This window comes from Indicator indicator, chromosome 14 (assembly GCF_027791375.1).
Source record: "Indicator indicator isolate 239-I01 chromosome 14, UM_Iind_1.1, whole genome shotgun sequence".
NCBI lineage: Eukaryota > Metazoa > Chordata > Aves > Piciformes > Indicatoridae > Indicator > Indicator indicator.
Window position 1 is genome coordinate 20,536,764 of NC_072023.1, and position 25,329 is coordinate 20,562,092.

Below are 25,329 nucleotides of genomic sequence, written 5' to 3' on the forward strand. Positions count from 1 at the left end.
GTAACAGCACTGGTGACTTTAGTGATCAAAAGAGAGTAGTTCAAGGAAGTTACACACACATTTTAGACTTAATTGTCCTATAGTTTAAAGTGACTATCCATCTGAAATGCATGCAAAAATACATTACATACACAAATTTCCCTGCTGCTGGAAACAGCATCATTTCAATAGCAGTCACACTGTCAGACACTGTGCAATTCTGTACCACCTGTAAGCCCATGCAGTGAGAACATCAAAAGCTATAGGTGTAGGACCAGAACAGAAACACTGACCACTCCTGTCTCAGGGCACTCCACTTTCCATCACTTCTCTGTATGCAGAACACTTTCCGAGCAGGAGCAGAAAAGGACTCTCAAACACGTCAAGAAATGCAGGGTGACAGGCCCACTTGTGGGACAGAAAGACCCCAAAGCAGAATCTCTCTTTACTAGGGAGTTCAATATAAAGTCAATCCCACCTTACTCTCTCCCTGTATGATTTTGAATACGGGTATTGCTTCCCTAGACAGAAAGCACGTTATGAAAGGACATCAGTACTGAAAGGTACTGAAATCTGGATGCCTGCACAGGATCCCTGTCAAGTTAGGTAAAGCTTCAGATGAAGCAGCCTTGACAGTGACCTCTTCAAAAACGGTGCATAGGAGCAGAACAACACAGGCAGGACTCTGAGTAATCTCCAGGCAGGTGCCTACAAAGGCAACAAGTTTGTCATTCACACCCATCTGCTGATCCAAATCTCACACACACAGACATTGTCACATGTGTTTTTCCCCATCTGGACTGCAGAGAAGCTGGATATAAAGAGGCAAAAGCCAGGAGGATGAATAGAAGGCTTGTACTGTACAGGGGGGAATCAGCAGTCAGCTTCATCCTCTCTAACAGGAGTAATTTCAGTAGAGATTTCTAGAAGTCAGAGTAAACCCAGATTTTTTATAATGGCTGCAAGTTTTTCATGATTTGAAACCCTCTCTTTCAAATCAGTATGACTCTTCAAAAGCTTTGCTCCTGAGATTTTGTTTATAAAGTAATAAACCCACACACGTTGTCTTAAAGAGACATCATAAAGCACATGCCACTTCAATGTTGCTTGCCATCATTTAATTCCATGTGGTTATCCAAGCCACATTTCCATATTATCACAGTATTGCTAACAGCAAAACCAGAGCCTGCAAAAGGTGCAAAGGTGGTGTAAAGGATGCACAGAATATATGCTACTCAGAGGTCTCATGGTGCAAATGGATATACCAGATGGCATTTTGGAGTGAGAAGAAGGCAGGCAGAGCAGGGCAGAGGGGGGAAAAGCTCAGTCTGGAAGGGCTGACCTTGTAGGGGTGGGCTTGAGAGATGCCCAGTGCCTCATGTTTTAGGACCTCAGTTTTGCTTTGGTTAAACCGAGCCACACAAAAGCTGCTGAAATACTCTTTTGTGGAATAGCCTTCCATCGAAAATATGTTGTCTTGACTAATCTGCCTTTCAGAAATAGGCGGAAACAAAAATAAGTAGCATTTCTGTGGTTAAAAAGATGAAGTTGCATGCCAAAAAGGGTCACCTACTCCAAACAGAAAGTTTCAGAATTTTCTCTGTTATATGAGCCACTGCTTCTCCCTTCATCGTTGGTCCTCTTTTCTCCAAAAGTTTACACCTTGCATAACTGAACTCTACAAGTAGCTGAAATATACTTGTAAAAGAAAACTGATGAGAAGCAGTGCTCCCTCTTCTTGTGACAAGATGTTCAGCACTCCCTAAGAAAGAAGAGCATGCCCTTCCATTAATCTCATTATGGTATCTTCAGGTCTTCCCTGGAAAAGTAGTTTAAGCGCCTTTTTCCTATGTCCTAAATATATTTATTTTTCCTCTTCTAATGTTCAAAAATGCTTTTTCATTCAGTAAAAGTGTTATTTTAATAGGCACTAGTAGACACAACTTTACCTTAACCAGGAGAGTCCAGCTGGAAAGGTATTTATATTTCTAACTAACAAAGCAAAAGAATATAAGGGAAGGAAAAAAGAAGAAAAAAGCACTGTTAATAGCTAAACCTCTGGGTGGATCTGGTCCTGTGACTATGAGAAAGAGATCTACAGATCTGCCTTGGTTATACATACAGTCCTGATCTCCTAATGCAAACAAAATCATTTTCAGTAATTCAGCATGGCCTGGATGTTGTCCTTTGTTTTTCGTCTTACACCTGGGAGCCATGGTTAAATACAATTGGACTGAATCTCTGTAAAATGCCTTTGAGTCTCTCCCTGCTATTATATACCAGATGTAAATCAGAGAAATCTCAGTAGCAAATGCTTCTTAAATGCTTGTTTTCAGAGCACCATGAGAACTTCTTAACTTGGGCAGGACCTTTGTAAGAAAAAAGATTTGATTTATCTATATTTCATAGATGGACAACTGAGGGATTTGCCCAGCACAGTACTGCAAAACTGGGAATAGAAACTAAATCTCTTCTGTTCATGGGATCAAACTATTCATGTGCAACTTCTTTTTTGGGGAGTCAAGGGTATACACCAGGGAACAGAATTAATTCCTATTTTCTGATGCAAGCAGATCTCATCACTCTTTCTGGAAATTAACTGTTCAGCACTTTAAGTATCAGAAGAAGGACAGGCTTCAAATATCACCAACCTTCCTTTCTTATGAAAGCACTTAAGCAAAACAGGAAAGATAGGAAACCTCAAAGGATCAAAAATAGTCAAAGATTTTCCCCTTTATCTGTGGCCAAAGACCCAGGCATACCAAAATCCTCTTTACCCAATTAGAAGGACTTTAGCTAGAGAAAATGACTTCACAAAATGAAAAAACAACAACTGTGCCCTGGACTAGAACTGAACCTTTCCTGAGCTTTACATTGTATTAATGTGCAGTGTTTAAGTGGACACAGAGATGAACAGCAAGAGGAAGGGATGACAACCCAAAGTGCCAGGAGGAAAAAAAGTGTTCTCATAGAGCTTTCTCATTTATTTATCCAGATCAAGGTTGTATGAGGCATCTCTGGGATGGAAGTGTTCACCACAAGACCTCCATGAATTGAAGTGTATTTTCTCTCTTCCACTTTCCATTTTCCCATGAAATTCTTTGTTTTAGAAAGAGAAATCATAGATAACAGCAGCTTACCTACTTTATTAAGACTCATATTTCACAAATATGCTGCCAGGAAATAAGCAGTTGCATACTGAACATCAGGTGACTGTGCCCATGTGTGCCTTTGGCCCGCTCAATGGAGCCCTTTATCGGGATAAAGCCCCCTTTAAGGGGAACCAGGGCCACCAACAACCTCAGTTCAGGCGAGAGTGACAGAGGCTGAGAAACATGTTTTATGAGCTTGAAAGAACTGCAGAGGAAAAAAAAAAAGACTTCCCTTCTCATACCTAAATATAGAACATAATTAAAAATGTATATATCCTAAATATTTTTCCTAACCTAATACTTTTCTTCCCACACATCCGCCTTGCTCCCCTCAACACACAGAGTGTGGTCCTGGAACTGGCGTTTTCAGTTGTTTTTAGGGAAAGACAGCTCATGTTAAAACACCTATGCTGGAAATGAGTAAGTCAGAAAGTTCAAGGTGGACTGAGAAGCTGCCTACACGCAGACAGTTTGATGAAAGGAAATTCAGTTGACTGAGGAGCCACACAAAAGGAAGTCATTCGCGATGCAGAGGAAATGCCCTTCTCAGTGGCAGTTTGGGGCGCAACACTGAGTAACAGAGGGATGCAGAGGAGAACAGGGGCTTCCAGGCAACACACCACTAAATCTTGCAATGTCACACTCATTCTGCTGACTCTATGACTATAAAAGTGTGGTTCAGCCTCTATATGCATAAAGCTACCAATACCTTCCATAATGTTAAATACACAGGTGAGAGACTAAATCTCGTCTCTCTTGATGTCAATCAACAAAGATAAAATGACCTTTGCTCCTCACCCAGACAGCTGCCCAGAGAGGAGATGGTGAAAAGAGCCTCTGTAATGCCCCAGCAAAGGATAAGATTGCTCACCAGACTGCAGCTGCCCCAGAAGCCTGGAGAATGGTGGAAAGATGCAACAAAAAACGTGTGATGAGCAGATGCCACTGGTACCGACTCTCTGGAATGGGCACAGACAAAATCATCTCTACCCCTCAGCTACCCCAGAAAGGGAGGATGGTGAAAAGGATACAATGGATTGACCACCTGGCATCATAAGCCCCTGATGTGTATTGTGTGTATGGACAGGTAAAAGGCGAAGGAGGAGGTGGAGGCCCACACCCCCCTTCCTCTATTCGACCCCTGTAAGTACACAAAGAATACACAGGAAGATTTCCTGGGGACGATACCTGGACACATACAACTGAATAAAATACCTGAGTGATGCCTGCTCAGAAGGACAGAAAAAGACAAACAGAGAAAGAAAAAACATCATCATGAACAGCCTGGAAGCAGTCCAGGAGCCCTCTCTCCACCACCAGCAGCAAAGCCATGCCCTAAGTTTTGTCAGCTATAAGAGGAAAAGAACTCCTGGAGAAGAGAAAAGACATCTTACTGAAGACACCACATATTGGAGGCTGCTCAGAGAAGGACTTGGATTTCGGGATCTCTCCCTTCCCTCCTCCAGGGCAGACAGCACAAGCCAACAAGGATGCAGCAGCACCCTTCCTCGGACCCAAATCGTCTTGGGGCAGTGGGGGGAGGGTGGTAATATAATTCCTTTCCTGCTCTCTTTCTTTCTCCATTTTTTCCCTCCCTCTCTCTCTCTCTCTCCCTTCTTCTGTTCTGTCCACTTTATTCTGTTAATAAAGAGCCTCACTGTTGATACTTGGCCTTGTTTGCCTTTAATTTTGCAACATGGGAACGTTCAAAGAAGAACCGAGGCTCTCTTCCCCTCTGGACCGAGACAACACTCGATCAAGAAATAAGAGGCTGGAAATACAGGTAGTGCCCACGCACAGAACTAAGGACAGGCTGAAAAGATTTAGAACCTCTTCAGATGACAGTGCTAAACACTCTCATTGTCACTTACAGAAGACACAGACACGGATTTTCTACAGTTCTACAGATGACAGATGAGGTGGCAGTATTTCTCACAGTAGTTCAAGTTTTCTTGGAAAATCCAATTCCTAGAACTTGCAGTGCAGGAAAAAAAGAGTAAGAAAATAGGTTTCCTCTAAGAGAGAAAGGAGGGTTCTAAATATCAGGACTGTGAAGGGCTGTGTGAGCGAATATGAGGACTGAAAACTGAGGATTTAGGACTGATCTGTGATCTGCAGAAAGCAGAGGGCTGCCTCTGCATTGGTGGAAAAGCTGCTGAAGGGCAAGGCTCAGCTCTGCCTAGTATCCAAAGCCAGCGCAGTAGATATGATACAACATAATAAACAAGCTGCATCCCTCTGCTCTGAGAAGAAGATGGGCAGGAAAAAACAAAATGCCAGAATTTAAGCAAGTGATTGCTAAAAATAACTTTATCTCTCTTTCCTTATCTCAAAGGCCAAATTATTTCAATTGCTACTTGAGAAGACAAGGCAATGTCAGCATCAGAAAGGTCAAAATGCATGTTAAAGTATACCCAGTAGCTTATTCTCTGACTAAATATCTGCTATTGCAACAGTACAGATTAGCATGAAAATTCCTACTGTCTTGATGCACAAATACATGCTAAATCTTTATTTGAGGAGCATAAGAGTGAAAAATGCACTACTTGGATACCATAGCTTTAATGTTCTCACATTTAATTTTTCTTTCTTTATTCAGTGGACTTCTGATTATTTATTTCACAATGACATGAAGCATCTTCTAGAGATACTGAGTTAATTCCTCTTATTCAGAGTTCAGAGAGCACCTACATATAAGCAATAGCACAACCAGCTGACCCAAGTGCAAGAATTAAAGCCAGGCTTCTTAAAAACTAAAATGCTTCACAAACTGAATTCACTACAGACATTGCTTTGGATGCAAGTACTGGAAGGGAGGAAGAGGATATTTTTAAGATAGCAGAACATTCTGTTTCAATACCTAAGGACAACAGCATTTCAGTTTTGTGTTACTGCAGTGTTGAAATTAAATTTTGAAAAGGTTAAACAACAAAAAAAGCCAAACAAAAAACCCCAACAAAACCCAGGGAAAAAAATTCCACTATTGCTCCAAGCTCTAAAGGGTTTACTGATCTAAATCAGCTATTCTGTTGTTACAGTAAAGAAACTTCATTCACAGAGTTTATCAAAATATTCAGGCTGCTTCTCCTTTATTATTAAAAAAAAAAAAAACAAAACAGGAGATATAGAAATCTCCTGAAATGCCTGAACAGTGCCTCCATAGTCCTCCTTGCAAATCCAGTCACTGAGTGGCTCTTGATTTAGAAAGAGTGGTCAAATTTTCTGTCCTTACAGGCCAGTCAATCTTTCTAAGGTCAAGAGGAATTATATGCATGCACGGGAGAAGGCAGGGGAGAGTGAGCCAGGAGAGGTTCACAGGCAGGAGCTGACAGCAGCTCACCAAGCCGCCTGATGCCCCACCCTGGATGCCTCACAAGGCTGTGGGGGTCTCAGGTGCTAGAACTCATGACACTGAAGCCTGGTTTCCTTCCTCGCCCAGCTTTCAAGTCTGAATCACCCCAGAGCAGCCCAGATGTCTCATGGTCCTGCTACACAGGAGCAAGTCAAGATCCTTATGAGCTGCAGGAAAGCCTTGCCTCTGCCACTGCTTGTGCCCAGCAAAACAGCTTCCTGGGTGCAGAACCATAAAGAAACACTTACATAGAGCAAAGCCATAAGGATGAAGGACCCAGATGATTTCACAGGGATGTAGACATCAGAGAGCAGAGACAGAATGAGGTCAGAGTCTGATCAACAACTTGGGGAGCACAGCAAGCCATATCTAGGCCAACAATTTGCTGTAATCATGTTACTCAATAGGAGACTAAGGGAGAAGTGGGAATATCCTTGGAGCTCATACAACCACTGAGTAATGTGTGCTTAAAAGTTGACTAGACCTGGGGTACATGCTTGAACCACTCCAAACCATAGCACAACCACTTTAGCTCACTAGCTGGCACTGCCTGTTGCATAGCAATGACATGGTGCAAAATGACTTTGGAATTATGCTTTTACTTTTCACTACCATTTAAGTTAATTTCCTAGTAGGAGGAGATTGGAAGCAGGATGTCAACTTCTTTGGAAGAAGGAAAATGTCTCAAAAAACCAAAAACCCCAAACCAGCAACATGCTAAGAACACGTCAAGCAGATAGCTGCTTTTGTTTTGCTGTGTGTGAGGGAATCATGGGCCCAGGATTTCACACCAGGGTGGAGTCTCACTTTTAAGGATATCAGCAGAAAGCCTTTCTAATACTGCTTATGCACTGACTTTGAGCCAAACACATCCTGTGTACCTCATACACTTTTGATACCCTGGCTACTCTGCTCAGTGCCAGCCTGCCCTGTGCAGCTGTATGTGCTGGACACAAGGATGGCTCGAATGCAAAGATGCAGACAAATGCTGTGTGGTAAAGACTTGTCCAACAGAAGAGCTTGGATGGACTCCCTCTCTGAGTAAGGTGGGACAAGGGGGCAGAGCATTTAGATAAGGAAGTAGACTCACCAAGGAGAAAACACATTTCCTCTCCAGCTCCAAATAAGAGTGCAGAGTCTTCTGACTCTTGAACTATTAATTAATATGTTATCTTACAGATATCAATCAGCATTTAATCACAATGGAGGGCATCTTACTAAACTATACTTATGGAAAACCTCAGATTCAATCAAATCTCCATGATCCAGCACTGGGCATGCCAAGCCATGGTGAGCCTTTTGCTTTTGCTCCTAAGAAGTCTAGGAAACACAAGAAGGAAAAGGGCATACATGTGACTTTTCTTTAGTTGACATAGCTAACTGCTTAGTGAACAGAGAAGTGTTCACTGGGGTTTTCTTGGGTTTGTTTGTTGGTTTGGTTTTTAAATTTTTTTTAATTTGTTTGTTTGGGGGGTTGGGGGGGGTTGTTTGGGGTTTTTTGGGGTTGTGATTGCTTGCCTGCTTTTTTTTTTAAGGGCCACACTGCTACCAGGGGATGTGAAATTCATTCCTAAATTAAGCAAGTGAGCAAGAGACAGTGATTAACTGGCTAATTTAGCTCCTCCAATCTTCTTCATTAATATCCTCTAATTGTACCCTACTCCCTGTAGGAAAAACAGTAAGAGAACAGTTTAGAGGAGAAACAGACCCATGAAAACTAGCTGCACCAGGGTGGAGTTAATTCCTTATTTCTCTCAGATCCTGGCTGATAGCAGAAGAAAAAGTGTGTCCCGATGACAGGATAGAAACTAGCTTGAAGACAGTAATGGCTCTTTAACTCAATGAGATCAAAATGACTCTGTGAAGAAAAATTCCAAGAAACAATTGCACAGTGACTCAGTTGCACACAGTTGCCTGCTTGGTTCACAGGGTACGTAAGACAGCCCCCCAGCTGTTCTGCTTTCTGCTCTGGGAGCATCCTTGCATGCACAGAGTATCCTACCCACTTCAAGAGAATAGAGATAAAAAGCACCCTGTGTGTAACTCGTGGTGCACCAGGGTGTGAAATAATACCCACAAAATTCAGCAATTTCTGCAGCAAGCACAGAAGAACAAAGTAACTTTAATGCAACTTAAAAACCATTAAGTCCTTTATCACTATGCAGAATGTTTCTACCACAGGACAGATAAATCCAAGGATACTTAATAATAATAATAATGTTTACTGCCAAAGATTTTTCTTAACGCAGATATTTTGTGTGTGCATTTCAGACAGACATAGATTTAACTACAGGAAGCTGAAATATGGAGGAGATATTTTGCCAAAGGTTGATTTGTGTCTTGCAGAGTCAGAAAAAAAAGTGAAGAGCCCAGACTTCTATTCAGCTCTTGAAGCTTTTAAATTTTATTCACACCTTAACTAAGCTATGACTATTTATTTTCAGTTTTTACCTCACACAGTGCATCGCCCAACAAACTTGACTGCTAAAAAGTTGTACCAAGGTGACTGTATACTGATGATGAATTTTTATTGTCATAGGAGGATGCAGTCAGTACAGCGCCAACAGCTCAGACTTCAGCAGCCAGAGTCACTTTGTCACTGAATGCAGTTCCAAAAAGCCAGAAACGAGTCACTGCATTTTACAATATGAATTTCCCAATTTAAGATATCACGTGGGGGCTGGGTGGTAGTGAGACTTTCCTTAAGCCAAAACTTAAGTCTGGCTGCAAGTTCTCTGGAGCAGAAGAAAGCATCTTTCTGCCCCGGTTTTATGTAGCTTCTAGAATAATGGGACCAGATCCCCACTAAGGGCTACTGTCCTGTAAATAACAAAACCCCAAAACAGCAGTTAAACTCAACAACAACAACAACAAAAATCTCTGGTTACTGCTGTAAACACAGCTTTAGCTAATGAAACAGCCTGAAAGACTAATAAAGGTCACAGACGATAATTTAAAGTAGCAGTTATCACTATGATGGATAGAGGAACAGCATGGCTGTGGAGCTCTTAAATCAGAGCCTGGATGCCTAGATGTAGGAAAAGCTTACTGAGATTGTTAAGCTCTGAGGGAAAAAGGTTTCAAAAACACACTGAAAACAGCCATGCTTAGACTATCCTGTAAAAATAAATTAACATAGGGAAAAGCAAGCAAGCAAACAAGCTTGAATATCTACATGAGAAGAGAAAAAAAACAGGACCAAAAAAACCCCATCCAATATTGAGTCTATTCTGAGAATGTTCTCAAAAATAAAACTTCCTTCTCATAACAGAAACAACTGGTCCTGACAAACTTACTTCGCTTTGTATGTGAAACAGATCTGAGTCTAGGCAGCTACAACAGGATAACTCTGGTCGGAGAAATTTAAGGAAGAAATAATATCAATATCAAGTTTCTGTTTCTCAGACTCCTCAACCTAAGGGCTGATGGGGTTTAAAAAAGAAGTTAAACAACAATATGATGAAAAAAGAGGCCATGCCCCTGGCATGTGGTATTATAAACAGGGGAAAGTGCCAGTGTAAACCTTTATCGGGAGACTGGGTTCTTTGTCAAGCCGAGCCTTTCTTCCAAAACATCCTTGCTGCCATATGCCTGCATCTCGCCAGCTGCAGACCTAATAAGAGACTTCTTATTCATGCTGTATAATGTTTTACAGGTTTGCCATGGGGGTCACTCACTGTGAGTCATTTACGTCACAACCTCCACAGCCTTGGAGCTGACGGGAGCCAAGAAATGTAGGTTGGCAGAGGAGAGAGGAGGGGGAGCAAGAGGAAACGGCACATCAGGCGCAGAGCTCTGTGATTTTGTCTCCTCACTGGTGTGCTGAAAGCTGGGCTTTCTAACTTGCTCTTCTGCTCTGGGGCCTTCCTACAGTTTTTACACTTAGAAGAAAAGGAGAAATTTAATACACATATTTAGATGAAGAACACTGAAAGATGTTATTCCCCCTCCTCCTGGTCTCCACCTCGTTATTTACCATAATCCTGCAGTTCTAACAGGCTCTTACATTTGCTCTTACAATCATTTGCGCATTTATAAAATGCAAATGAAAGACACACCATGCATGTGATGCAGTGGATGGAGGCATTTATCTGAGCAGAAATGGAGCTAGCTGCCTGATGAAGTCAGTTTTTTTTAAAAAGAAAAACTGCTACCGCACCCTCACAATTTATTGCTCTGATCTGGCTCTCTGTAGTGTTTGTGTGTTTTGTCTTCTTTCTGAATCAGTCTGCACTAAATGTAAGGAAAATGGCTTTTCAAATCTGTGCTATGGTGCTGGATCCACAGAGAAGAGAGAAACACTTACTACAGTGAAATCTAAAAAGGCAAAGCACCAAATCTGGAGTTGTGACTGGAGGGACCAGTGCATCTCTTCTATCTGTCTGCAATCCTGCAGGCAGGCAAATATTTGCCTTTCCTCCTCACTCCCTTTCCCATGAATAGAAGATGACAGAGACGGATGGAAAAATGAGGGCAAGGTAAAAAATTTGCTCTTTTTGCTGCTGGAATAATTTGTTCATTTAGGGGCCAACGAACTGAGCTTTGAACAATCCAGTCCTCCACACTGGATTCAGAGCCATGCCAAGAAATTTGCTCACTGTAGACAGAAAAGCTTTCCAGTAGGTGATGAACAAGAAAGGCTGAATCTTTTAATTGTTAGTTTCCAGTCAAGTCAACATTTCAAGAATTTTTGGTTTTAAGGGCGAGTATTCTGAAGGCTTAAAACTGAAAGAGGACAGGGCACTTTGGAAATATTTTCAGTTCTTGCTCCACTTCATTAAGCTGGAGTTTTTGCTTTCTTTTCTGCCTGACTTAGGGGGCAGCATATGCTTTGTTTTTTTTTTTTACTTCATTATTACTCTCATCCTTTAAAAGGTTTCAAATTCTGGACAAGTGTGAAGTCCACAGGAAGGTGAGTCTTGCTTGGATGCTCACTTCTTATTTTTTAAATGCTAGCAAGGCTGGACATTTTATTAAGGAAGCAGTTGCAATGGAAAGTGACTTGGAAAATAGGAGGCAGGTATTTCCATGGAAAGCTTAACAGCAACATGAGTTAGTTTGCTAAAATTTTCAACATTTGGATGTTTTTATGTTTGGGTTTGTTTTGTTGTGTGGGTTTTTTGGGGAATTTTTTTTTTCAGACAAAAGACAGCAGGATTATCTGTAACCATCTCTCATCTGATTCCTATACTGCCATGTTTCGAAAACACACATCAGAATATAGTATGTTTCAAAATATGCAGAACATAGTAAGAGCTTCAAGTCTTGGAAGTCACAAAGCCGTAAGAGCTTTGTGACTGCTCTTACAGTACAGCTTACACTTTTGAAATACTAGCCTTCCAGGTTGAGCCCATTGCACAACACAAAACTAAGAAAATCAGCACGGACAGCAGAAGGTGAAAGCAGTAAGATCCTGAAAATCATTCCTTTAAATTTTGTTGTTCAAAAAGATGTACATCCGAAAGATGCCCTACCAGTATTTGCCAGCTATAAATGAACCATCTGCCTAAGCCAAACAAAACCCTGTGCACCCCCCCACCCCCATCCACAGCTTCTGTAGGAAATGAGGGGGAGAGGTGGAGGAGCAAAGCATTCTGGGCAAATCCAGAGAGACATTCAAGTCTCTCACTGGAGAAATACACATCTTTCAGGTCAGTAATCCCTTACTGAGGCTGCAAATGGCACTTCAGAGCTATGAGGCATTTGAGAGCGGCATGTTAAAATTAGCAGAATGAGCACTGAAACTGCAGTAGCTGTGCTGGAGGTCCTGTTAATGAATGTACACGAAGTGTAGTACTGAAGTTCCGTGGCACATACACAGGCACACGCTCCTGTCAGCTAACCTACAAACATTATGTGCACTAAATCCAAAGTCACGGTCCCAGTCTATTTTTTGCCATTCTTCCCATAAGAGAAACTAAAAATAGGCCCATGAGAACCATGCATGGGACTCTACCCTTCAAATTTTTAACTCCTGCAGCAAAATCTGCCTAGCACTGGTTTTGAAGAGATTCTTCAAGGAGTTTGCACAGATGAAGGATATATTTTTATATATCTAAACACACATATGTGGAGACATATATACTGAGCGAATGGTAACCTTAAGAAATGGTAGATGCACACAGGTGCCTACCTATATGTATCTCCAAAGATTATTCATGTATTATTTATCAAGATAAAAATAAAGACCCAGAGAAAACAGAGGCATGACCTCCTGTAGCTCTTAGATGCACAGGGAAGGGAAAATGAAAAGCAAATTAAAAAAAAAAAAGCAACTAAAGCAACTCCTTTGAAGAACTACTGCTATGCAATTCAGCAAGGTTACATAGCTGGGTGTGGAATGAATCTTGCTGATATACTGAAAAAATAAGGTGCTGTTAAATTTAAAATAAGAGATATGCCAGTAAGAAAAAACAAAACAAAACAAAACAAAACACCCACAAAAATCACCTTGCATATGCAGCACCTGCTGCCTCTGCTGCAAGGTCTTTTCCATACAGCATGAAAGGTAGCCAAATTGCTAAAAGCAGCAAACTGCCACATTCTTCCCTGCTTCTAGAAATGCTACCCTGGTATTACAATAGATAATCTTCCTGTTGCTGTGCCTCACACCCATGTAGAGTCTGTGGCTGCAGCAAGCTCAAGGGAGCAGATGGCAACAGAGGCAGATGGCAGCATGCACAGGTTCCGAGGGGCTGGGAACGCACAGTACTGTGTCTTGCAGCAAGGAAAATAAATGTTGGGATACACCAAGCTGAAGCTGAATTGACTTCCTCAAAGCCTGTGATGTTTATTTTCAGGGGCCAACAATTTAAAGAAGTACTACATTTCTGCAGTGATGCTCAACACTAGAAGTCTTGAAAGACTCCCCAGACCTTTGTAGAAAACTGTCTCAGCCTACTGCTATCCACTTCAGTTTTATCTCATTTCATTCATTAAAAGTGATGCTTCATACTTACAGACTGTTCAACTGCTTCTTCCCAGATTTTTAAATACTTTTGAGAAGGAGACTAAACAGACTTAGTTTCCTGGCAAACGAAGGAAACAGAGGGGTAAGGATTCCCATTGTCTTCTACTGTGAAAGCTGAGAGTCACCACTAGGAAAACAACGCCTGAGTGGCTTAGCTCCAGAGTCATGCTCCATTCACCACAAATGACTGCAAAGTTCGGAGGTCATGAGGAATTGAAGGGGAGGGGGAATGATCCTGGGAAGAAAGCTGTAATAACATATGCAGAGAAGGGCATAATGAAGTTAGAGATCTATTGTGAGACTTGACAAGGATCTGAGCATAGCCAGGTCATGGTGGGACCCAATGGAGAGAGAAAGACAGGGAGCCAGTGTGGTGTAGAGGGAGACAACAGGACAGAGTAAGGATGTGTAGGTAGGGATATACAACAAAGCATGCAACTGGTGAGCTTCCTAGCAATGAGAACAGGCCAAGGACTATGAATAAAGATGAGAAACCTGAGCCAGCAAAAGGATTTGTAAGATGCATCAGGAGCTGTGGGAGTTGGGAGAAATGTATCAAAGCAACCACCCAATAGAGCACACACACATTTAAAACCTAGGCTAGGACACGCAATGCTCTCTTGATCAGAAAGCAGTCAGAAATCCAATCTCTGTCAACCAGTGGTTCATCTGGGTAATGAAAACCTTATGAACGAGAACCAAGCAAAACCAAAACAACAAAAAAAAGGCTGCAAACAAGCAAAAATCCATAGGTTTTTACTTCACTCTTTCTTCTATTACACAGCGTAGATCTTACTGAAGCGGACAGAAAATATTTGACTGCAGGGTCCATCTCATCTGACACACAGAATGAGTGCTACCTACAAATGCTTTTGAATGAGCAGCTGCACTATGTTTATATATATCAGTATATACAGCATGAAATTCTCCTGTCCTTTTTAGTGAGAGCTTTTCACATTCATCACCACAGTATCTGAAAGCTTCAGAAACACTTATTTGAATTAAACTTCCTTAAGGAAGAGAGAGCTAATACAAACAGTGTCAGGTCAAATAAATCTACTTTGAAAGGTATAGTAGGAGAAAACCGAGGCCGATTTCTGAGAATTGTTCATATTATAATACTTTCCATATTAAAACCAGTTCTCATTAATCTCTGGAAGCATGCAGTAAATAAGATAAGGAGTCAAGCAGCCACAGAAACAGGAACTCACTTATAAAAATCTAGATTTCAAACAAATTACCTAGTACTGCACAAGAAGTCAGCACTCTAGGGCATCATCCACTTATCACAACCCTGAAAATTTTCCTTCTGCAGTCTTCTGACTCATCCTCTAAACACATTCTGCCACCCTCAAAACCGTGATCTAAGAAAATACTGCTTCCCTCTGCAGAGAGCACAGACTTACACATCCAGCACAGTTTTGCTCTGTACAGTGACTGGACCAAGGGACCTATAGGAAAAGAAACACACAGAGATGAGTAGGAGATGTGTACTATTTCAAAGGCTGAGGACATGAGCTGAACATGAATGGAATAATGAAATGCAGGCTAGTCAAGCATGTGCAGGCCACCACAATTTTAGCCTTGTTTTTTCTGAAAGCTCCATAAATCCTTATACAATGTTTTTCAGTGAAGTTTTATGAGGTGTATAGTCAGAAAAGCGAGACTTGTCTTCATTTCTGCTTCAAGTTTCATGAATATTTAAAAGATGCAGCAAGTGATCATTCAGTGTGAACAGGCTCAGAAATTGTGCCTCGTTAAAGTATAATCAAAAATCATTTTAGGCTCAGATTAATTTTTTTCCAGTTACACAAGACAGCTTCCATTTACTTAATTCATTAGAAACATTAGTCTCTGTCTGAAAGAAGAAAGCAAGCCTTCAATCATAAGCTTGAGTACCCACATGCTGTCTTCAAGAAGAGAAAAAAAAGAAGGTTAAACACCTGTCCTAGTTTCTCAATGTCTTCTTCATTTAAGACAAGTAACACTTTGTTAACAATTTATCTTCCCCAGGACCTTGTTCTTTAGCCTAATACTCTGTAAACTTGAGCTTTCCTCTTCTAGACGGGTTTTTTTACACGAATTGTTATTTAGTTATTGATGAAACCTGGCTAAGGATGAATGGGAACTTGCATTTAAGGTTGCTGCTTTATCAGATGTCTAATTTAATGGAGGATATTGATGTTTGTGCTCAGGTCACGGGAAAGACAGAGGGAATGAACATTTGTAGTCCAACTGGCACAGCAGCATTAAGTGGAGTTCACAGGAGCTGTAAAACAAGAAAGTTCTCAAAATCAATGTGGCTTTTAAGCCCTCAGGCAAGTGATTTTTCCCTCCCTCATTCACAGAGTTTTCGGGTTTGGGTTTTTTGTTGCTGTCTTTTTTTTTCTCCTCTAAGCAAACAAGTTTGTAAGGCTGAGTATCTACCTATCCTGCATTCCAAAAAGGAAAGCTGCAAAACATCAAAATAACTAATTACAAAGAGGATCTTTATGGTGAAACATAAAACCTCCTTACAATAGTAGTAGTAGTGCTAGTGATCTGGTCAACTTGAAGATATCCACTTTAATAAAACACTAACAATTTTATATCCCATATAAGACTTTCTTTTTTTTTTTTTAACTGCAAATAGCTGCTGGAGTTGACTCCAAGCCAACTTTTACTTTTCACTTTTCAGAGACTTACTGTATATACCAATGCACATTTAGCATAAAACTTATGCTTACTATAACCATGTCCCCCCAAAATCTAGCCTCCTTCAAAATCATACAGATATTTGCCTATATATCATCTGTTACCCTGAATTACCTAAGCCTAGATTCTATAAAAAAATTAAGCTGCCTTTTTATGTTTCATTATCTCACTCTCCTCACTCCAAATTCATAGAATGGTAGGGCTTGGAAGGGACCTCTGAAGATTATTGAGTCCAATCCTTGTGACAAAGCGGGATCACAAGGGGCAGGTCACACAGGAACTCATCCAGAGGGGTTAAATTAATTAAATTAAACCCCATATAATTTTGCTGACTCACTTAAGACTCTGAATACATAAACATCAGTGCTCCAACACCAGCAAAAGAGATTCAGTTACCCCACTAGTGCTGGCTCTAGCTTCCCACTTCCTCTGGCCACATGCCAGCATCCCTCCTGACCTGCTGAGAACAGAGCTTGCCCTTGACATCACGGGCAAGGCAACTCTACTGCACAATCACAATTCCTCTGATGCAGAGGTGATGGAGACATTGTGTTTGGGTCTGCTGAAGCTGGCAGGTCTCAAAAAGTCAGGGTTGGACATAAATTCATGTAGCACCAATAAATACAGGTTGGATATGAGAAAGACAAGAGTCACAATGAGAGTAGTAATTGTTCTGTGAGCCAGAAGGGGACATATCTAACATGGTTACTACAGTAACAACCACACTTATAAAATCCAAAATACAGTTTCTCCTTTTCTATGCATAAGGGGGAGCAATGTTCAAATTCCAAGTGTGGCCTCATTGCTTTCTCACAAAGGAGTAAGGAAATGAATGACCTGGAAGCAGCTTTTTCTAATTCCAGAAGGTCCTTTAGTGGCTCTTGGTGCATCCCTTGATGAGCCAACAACCATGAGGACAAAAGCCACTATGTTCACCTAAGCTCAGGCTCTTTCTAGCGAACACAGAAAAATAACCATGAAGCAAAGCACAAAGGTCTGCTTTTTGAGCCAAGGAGCTGAGGAATGGCTGCCCAGGCCAACCACTTGGTCCTCACTGTTGCTTCCAACTCCCATCTTGTGGCTGAAGCCAGAGCCCTATGCCTCTTCTTGAAAGGTGAGGAAAGGCAGTGGAAGACTGGGAAGAAATCTGTCCTGTCTGTCCCTTCTCTGTCCCACTTGGGATAAATTCTGGTATGAAGCAGAGAACAGGAATGGTGAATGACTGTCTCACCTTTTGCTACAATGTCATTTAAAGCACCAGCTGGCATGAGCAGGGTGATGGCACAGAAGTCATATTTGGCTCACCATGGTCACCTTGCACTAAAAAAAACTAACTGCTAACTTGCTCAGGAGAGGCCACCCTGTATTATCTCCTTATTTGGGGCAATGATAAGACTGTGTAAAAGATACAAAGGTCTTGACTTCTGGTAATTATGAATTCACCGGAGAAACACGGAAATTCTTAAAGGCAGGAAAATATCTCTGTGCTGAAGACACAGTGTTTTATTTTCCTCATCAGACTCACAGGACAGACTGCAGCAAGTAGGTGAGTAGCTGAGTTCTGCAGAGCTGCAGTAATCTTCTAAAGACTTAAGGTTTTCCCAATGAATTGCCTTGTGCTGGTGGGGGGAAAATAAAACCACCAAGCCCCAGAACAGAATCCAAAGCAGGCAACTGCACATCAGTACCTCTACTGTGAGGAGAGGTCATTGTTTCCAAAGTCAACATTTTTCTTCCCTCTCTGGTTTTGGGTAAAGAGAATTTATCTGGAGTTTACAAAACAAACCAAGATAAAACTGAATGTGATAAATATGGGCTGTAAAAAGTAATCCCTTTGCTTTGTTCAGACCTGCAGTTGGTTGAGAGTGAGATCTGAAAGACACCACTTCCACGTTGTTTGCATTACATCACTAAAAGTGACTATACCAGCAAAGGAGGATACATGACGCAAGCTAAACCTCTTTGGAGAAGAACACTGTTTCTTTTGGACTTGCTTACAAATTTCTGAGGCCAACAGCACAGTTGAAATTCAAGTATTTGAAAAGCCAAACATGGCATTTTCTTCCTCAAATGCTCTATCTAGCACCAGTCCCCCGAGGAGTGGGAAAGATGCAGATTCTACCATTTTCCACTTTTCATTCCTATCTACCCCCTCCACCAAAAAAAAAAAAAAAAAAAAAAAAAAAAAAAAAAAAAAAAGGAACAGGAGGAACCTCCTCCCTCCTCCCTGCCCTTCTTTTCGTGGGCAGGGTTTGGGAAACAGGAACCTGAAGCAGCTTCCCAGACTGTTTTAAACATGTGGGCAGCCTGTTCATTTCTCCAGCTCTCTTGCTGGCTCCTTTCCGTAATGAGCTCAGAGAAGAGAGCCATCCCCAAATATTACAAGCACCAGACTGTTCTGCTTCTGCAGACTCCATCAGTAAAAATGATTAAGCAAGACTGGAAAATACCCCTCATTCCCCTACCTTTCATTTATAATTGACCTCTTTGATCCTCTCCCTGAAAGGGTCTGAACTTTTCCTTGAGGTAGTCCAGCCTAGTGACAGGAAAAACAAAACCTCAATACTCACTTCAAGAAATGTCAGGGGTGAAAGAATAAAGTCCCCAAGAGAAAAGGGGAAACTTCAGAGCAGCAAGACCACCAGCCTTCTGAAAGAGGACAAACCCATGACATTGTTGTCGTTCTTGCAAGCAAGCAAATATGCCTGCAAATTTCTAGATTACACAAGGAGTCTTTTTAAATACTACTTGCTAGGGAAACGAGCAACAAAAGAGAACCCCCAAAGTAGTCTACTACTATTATTATTGTTGTTGTTGTTGTTATTATTATTATTATTATTATTGTCAGAAGGAAAACCACCAGAGATGCAGGAGAAAAAAAAGCCTGGGAGTACATAATGGCACCTGAGATATAAGGAACCAGAATAAAATAGAGTTACTCTTCCAGGTTTCACAGAGCCTGAGAAAAGGAATCCATTTATCTAACACGTTTTATTACCTGTGTTATTGCAATAACAAACATCCTGAAGAGACACAGGACTATTCCCTTGCTATCCTGACCTTTCCAAGAGTACATCCCTATCACTGCAAAAACCATGAAGCCACAAAGGCCCACAGGCCTAGCTGCAAATTTGGGGTTACCATGCACGATGACAAAGGTTAGGAGAGAAGCTGACAGACGAACACCAAGGATATGTACTACCAAAGGATCAAACATCCCAGCATTTGATCACAGCCTCAAGGCAAAGCTCAAACCTGCACCATTTGCATTTCTGTAGTCTCATCTCCTGCAAATTTGCATGAATGCAAAGAAAAATCTTGATGTTCAAATCTAGGGAAGAGCTTTTTAAGAAGCCAGTAAAATTAAAACATTATGGGTAAATCTCAGTTTGGATTAATTATCAGGTTACTAGGCTCTGACTGAGAACCCACTTAAAATATTTTGAATCATGAATAATTTAGATTGAAAAGGACCTCTTGAAAAGGAGCTCTCAAGATCATCTCATCAAGGTGAAGCAGGGCTCATATCAGTGTTAGAGTAACTCAGGGGTATTGGTTCAGGTGAGCTTTCCACCCCCGGGGTGATGTACCACAGCCTCTCTGAGCACTGTTCTGGTGTTTGACTTCTGTCACTGTGAAAAGTTCTTCTATTTAACCTTTTCTTTCCCTTCTTATTGCCATTGGATCTTACAATTCTTTGAGAAAAACCTGGCTTCACTTTCCTCATAACCCCCTTTTAAGTAACCTGAAGACAGCAAATTGATCACAGTCAGCTCTTCAGTCTCTTCTCTCAGCCTTGGTGGCCTCTCCACTCGACTTGCCTGCTTGGGACAGGAGTAAAGCACACAGGATGCCTTAGGAAAGGAGGGAAGGATCTCCTCCATCAGCTGGCCAGCTACACTCTCACAAGGGCAGCATGCTCCTGGTGAGCCCCCATGGCTAGGCGGGTGCAGTAATGACTCAGGGTCTGGTCTGTCTCTTTGACTCATTTCCCTGGAACTATGGTTGCCTTTTGAGCTGATCAGTCAAGAGTGCTAATGGACTGCTGAAAAGGGTAAGTTGCTACTTTTGTCCTCATTAATGTAGCATGATTCACAGTATTTTGCCTACTGCTAATATCAGAATGACTGAGTGAACCAGAACTGACTGATACAGCATTTGTGACAGCTGTTAAAGAATTCATTTTCTTGAAAAGGAAACAAACAAAAAACCAAACCAAAACCCAAACCCTGTCACTATCTAACTTAGCAATGTCACCTATGCAACACAAAAGACTTTGCATGGAGGAACAGGTAGACAGAAGGGTATTAGATATAGACTAAGGATATAATCCTAAGAAATTAAAGTCCTTTGAAATTAAAGAGTTCCGAAGTGCTACAAAGCAAAAGACAACCAGCACCCCAAAATAAATTTCTTTTCCCTCCAACTCCCAATATGCAACAAAACAGGAAAACCACAGCAAATATTCATCAAACAAAACATCTAGTTTCCAGCATACAGCTCTCAACTCTGCACTCAATCACAGTTTTGGACTTGTGACACCATGAACCTGGAGGAAATAATTCAATTTGAAGAGCAAATGCAGTTACACCAAAGAAAGAAGGCAAGTGTTCAATCTGCTGGCATTACAGCTCCATCTGCCTTCCTAGCTTCCAGAGCATACCCAGTTTACAGAGCACACTGCAACGCATTTATGATCCCAGGTGTTTCTTCTGAGAACAGAGCCATGCTGCTCTAGTAGCAGCCAAGCAAGTATCTGTTTGTGCCATGTAGATAACACGCATCCCCTCCAAAGAACGGCTCTCTTAACACCAGGTATGCTCTAACACCATCTTCACTGTTTAAGTCCCTCCCCTCCAGCATGCCAAAGCCAAAAATCTTTTGAGGTTTTGCCAAGAATATCTAAGTGCTTCCTTAGAAAGGTAGGAAAGTTAAAAAAGAAAAACATCTCAAGAGCTGATAATTCTGACACAGAGAAAAAGGTCACTATGTAAGAAGAGAAGTGTTGTTATCAGGGCTTTTTTCATACCAAAGGCTGAAGCTACAGCCTTTGCTGTGTCCTTTTTCCATACAGTGCTACACACAGACAGACTTGCAGGATGGAAATGCTCCATCATTTCTGTATTGACACAGTGCAAGGTTAAGTTTTCTTTGTGTATGTCAAATGATTATTGTAGGCATTTTCCACCAACAAAATCCACTCCAGCTCCATTTCATCTAGTTTTTTAACATCTTAAAAACAACACAGGTGATGCAGCACACTTCCTGCTTCAAGTAAAGCAGAGAGACCATCACTGATATCACTGATATGGTCATGCAGTGATGATTTCTCTGCTTTACTTGAAGAAGGAAGTATACTTTGTATACATACAGTGTAGACATCCAGATCATAGAATCTGGATTGGAAGCGACCTCCAAAGGTCATCTAGTCCAAGCCCCTCTACAGTCATCAGGGACACCCTCAACTAGATCAGGTTGCCCAGAGCCCTGTTGAGCCCCACTTTGAATACCTCCAGGGTTGGGGTCCCAGTCACCTCCCTGGGCAACCTGGGCAGTGTTCCACCACTCTCATAGTAAAGAACCTGTTCCTAGCATCCAATCTAAATCTGCTCTTCTCTAGTTTGAAGCCATTGCCCTCGTCCTATCACCGCAGGCCTTTGTAAACAGTCTCTTTCCATCCTTCTTGTAGGCCTCTTTCAGGTACTGCAAGGCTGCTATTAGGTCTCCCCAGAGCTTTCTATTCTCCAGGCTGAACCCCAGCTCCCTCAGCTGTTCCAGTCTCCTAATCTTTTTTGTGGCCCTCCTGTGGGCCTGCTCCATCAGATCCTTGTCCTTACTGTGCTGAGGGCCCCAGAGCTGGATGCAGTACTCCAGATGAGGTCTCACCAAAGCAAAGTGGCAGAACCACTTCTCTCTATCTGTTGGCCATGCTTCTAATAAAAATAATGTAAGTGCAAATGCATTAAAATACATGGATAAAATAAAAATATATAAGAAAATAAATAATAAGTGCAAATATAGTAAAACACATGGAAGAACTCATATAGTGAGCAAAATAAAAGCACAGACTGGAACATTTCCCACTGAAACAGAATTCATTCCTGAGGTATTCATTTCAATGGCAATATGCTTTTTCTCTTTTTGAATTTAATAAGGAAATCTGCATTTATTACAAACACAGAAGAAGCAGTTATCCTGTAAGACCAAGCCAGCCAAGAACATTAAATCCTGCGAGTCTCAAAGAAGTTTGCTACTTTTAACAAAAGGCTCAGACACTGTGTTGGTAATCAAATCAATTCACAGGAACTATTACACCATACATCAAAGAATGCAAAACCTCTGCAAATGGGATATACAACTTGCCAGCTCACACATATCAGGTCACATCTAACCCAGGTCAATGGCAGCCCACATTGCTGTCTGATTAACTGTTTGGCAGCTTCTGCACAACAAGTTTGGCGAGTCTACAGCACATCACTATGGCCCTGTACAGGGCTACGGGAGCCAGCTCAAGGTATGAGAAGCTGCCCTGCCACATCAGAGTGGTACAGTTGCCCAGGCTAATTAGTGCCTGTGTGGGGCACAGCTACACTGCTTCCAAGACCATGGCTCTATTTCATAGAATGGTCCAGGCTAGAAGGGACCTCCAAAGGTCATCTAGTCCGACCTCCCTGCAGTCAGCAGGGACATCCCCAACTTGACCAAGCTGCCCAGGGCCTCGTAGAGTCTTACCTTGAATATCTCCAGGGGAGGGGCCTCAATCACTGCCCTGGGCAACCTGTTCCACCAAGGCTCTTCAGGGTCTAGGCACATCAGGCTATTCAAAGCCAGTGTTTGCTGCCAACCCTGAGTATCTTGGAAAAGAAAGGTCTCAAGGTCAGTGAAAGTCATCACTGTGCTCACACTGACTGTAATGGAGAATCCTGATCCTCTCTAATTGAGAGCAGAGGTGCCAAGGGCAAAGCAGACAGGAACCCACCCCATGACAAAAACGTCCTCTGCCCAACAGACATGGCACAAAGTGATGACAGTGCAGCTGTACTGATTTGCTCTGAGTTCCCAGGTCTCACTGCAAGCAGGTCTGTGCCACAGCTCTCTTGTGATGAGTAGACCTCATTAGCAACACTTACAAGAGGCCTGCTAACTTTCATGCTGAAAATGGTAAAGTAAGTTAGTGTCCCACTTCACATGATAAAAGACACAAAATACTTGCTGGATGCCACTAGTATACACCTCAGTATACCTCACTGAGGTACCTCAGGCACTTTCAATTATCCCTCGTAAGAAAAAGAACAACTCTGTCCACCACTAAACTGGTAAGACACTGAACGTTGTGGTGCATAACTAGCAGGAGATATGCTGGATTTGAAAGCAAAAAGCAATTTTCTTTCTGCTCTCTGTTGGTAGAGCAGATGTGGTAGTGTACTAATACAGTGCTGACTACTTCAACTAACGAGCCCTAGAAACTGCAAAAGTGCAGAACGTTTGCTCGCTCGACTGAGCTCTGAAGTAAAGCACCAGATGACAACCTTATTTCTCAGTGTCTAGTGGCACTTCTTTTAATAATAAGGATCAAGAAGACACTCAGAGAAAAAGCACATAGTTATGGCACTGAAATATCTCACATCTAATGCTCTCTAAAACCAGTAAAAAGCCCAACATCAGTCCAAACAATGAGAGCAATGCTCCTGCCTTAACAATAGAAGGGCACTTCTAAACTAAAGTCTAAAAACTCAATAAATATTGTAGGCATATTTTAATGATTGCTTTCTTCAAGGAATTTTAAATCAGAGCGCACCTTTAAATTTCTGTAAGGTATTGAGCTACCATTTTAAACACATACTTGCAGTTCCTAGTCTCAATGACATTATTCACCTTTGCATTCACAGCTAAATGAAAATGCCTATATAACCAGTGGTCAATGTCATGGAAATAAAGCAGCAAATAAAGTGCAGAAACAGAGAGAGAGAAATAAGTAAAAATCCAGTTGAAACCTGGGAGGGACTAGTGTTTCAGAAGCTTTAACCAGAAATGCTACTCATATTCTCATCTCCCAGTATTCCCACAGTGTTTTTCTCCCTTTGTTTCTTAAGAATTGAACAGCTGCTTCTAGAATTTTGCCTGGTTGTTTCCATTTTTTTTCTGAATGGTTTGCATGCCTCTTCCCAATTTTTAGCTCCACTGCAGAGAGTAGATCTTACTTCCTCCATCAAGTTCCAATAAAAATGAAAACATTCATCTCTGCACTTCTCAACACAACTCTTATGACAAACTTCACTCCTCCAGAGCAAACGTCAAAGGGGTCAAGCTACCCCTTTGATTGCATTGATGAGATCAAAAAGAAAGACAAAATAAAGTACACTTACAAATTTGATAAGCTGCATGTGTACATATGAACACATTCTTCTCAAATTAGCTTTGCTCTGCAGAGCAAAATCCCAATATGAAGAATTTTAGACCTTGGTCATCAAAAAGTCTATGTGCATAATTATTTCAAGAAACCAAAGGAAGTTACAAATTGCCAGTGAATGAAGAAGTGGAAGGCAGCAGGTTCATCTCAAGCACTACATTGTCATCATTCCTCTCTCAACTACCCTTCTCTGCTCTGTTTATTTCTCTAGCAAAACTTAAGATTCATTTCTGAATTGAGAAAACAAAAAGCAATCTACAGTCATCTGGCACCGGATCCTATGGTCACAACTGTCAAATTTATGCTGTTATGCTGAGGGTCAGAGTATGGGCACTGCTGAATCAAATGAAGACTGGTAGGAACCTCTAAGTTACCTAAGGTTGTTATCCCTACCTTGAGTCATTATCACTTACTGTGGTGATACTCCTGAGAGAACATCCAGTTACTCCTGTTTGACAGCACTGCTTCTAGTGCCAGTCCAGATAATCCTGTTCTCTACTAATTCATGCAACAGATATTTCCTCTTTGTGAGTCTTTTAAAGACTCATGTTACTCCTCCAGATTTCATTGACTCTGCTCAAATTCTGTCTATCTTTCCTCAGGGGTTATGTTTTCTTTATCTCCAGTGATTTTAAGTACTCTCCTCTGAAGCTGGGTTCATATCTTCATTATGGCACTAACATTTTTCACAATCATGCAACATTTTTTTCCCAAGTGCGGGCTTCTTCCAAGTGTGGGCTTTTCTTAAGTCGTTGCTCCAAGGAAGTTGTTC

The 25,329-nt window shown here is 41.5% G+C and overlaps 1 protein-coding gene across 1 annotated transcript in view; it reads right to left on the reverse strand.

Moving 5' to 3' along the window:
- PDE3A (phosphodiesterase 3A) overlaps nucleotides 1-25,329 on the reverse strand; it is a 240,855-nt gene that overhangs the window by 97,758 nt on the left and 117,768 nt on the right. The gene's annotated exons all lie outside the window — the stretch shown is intronic.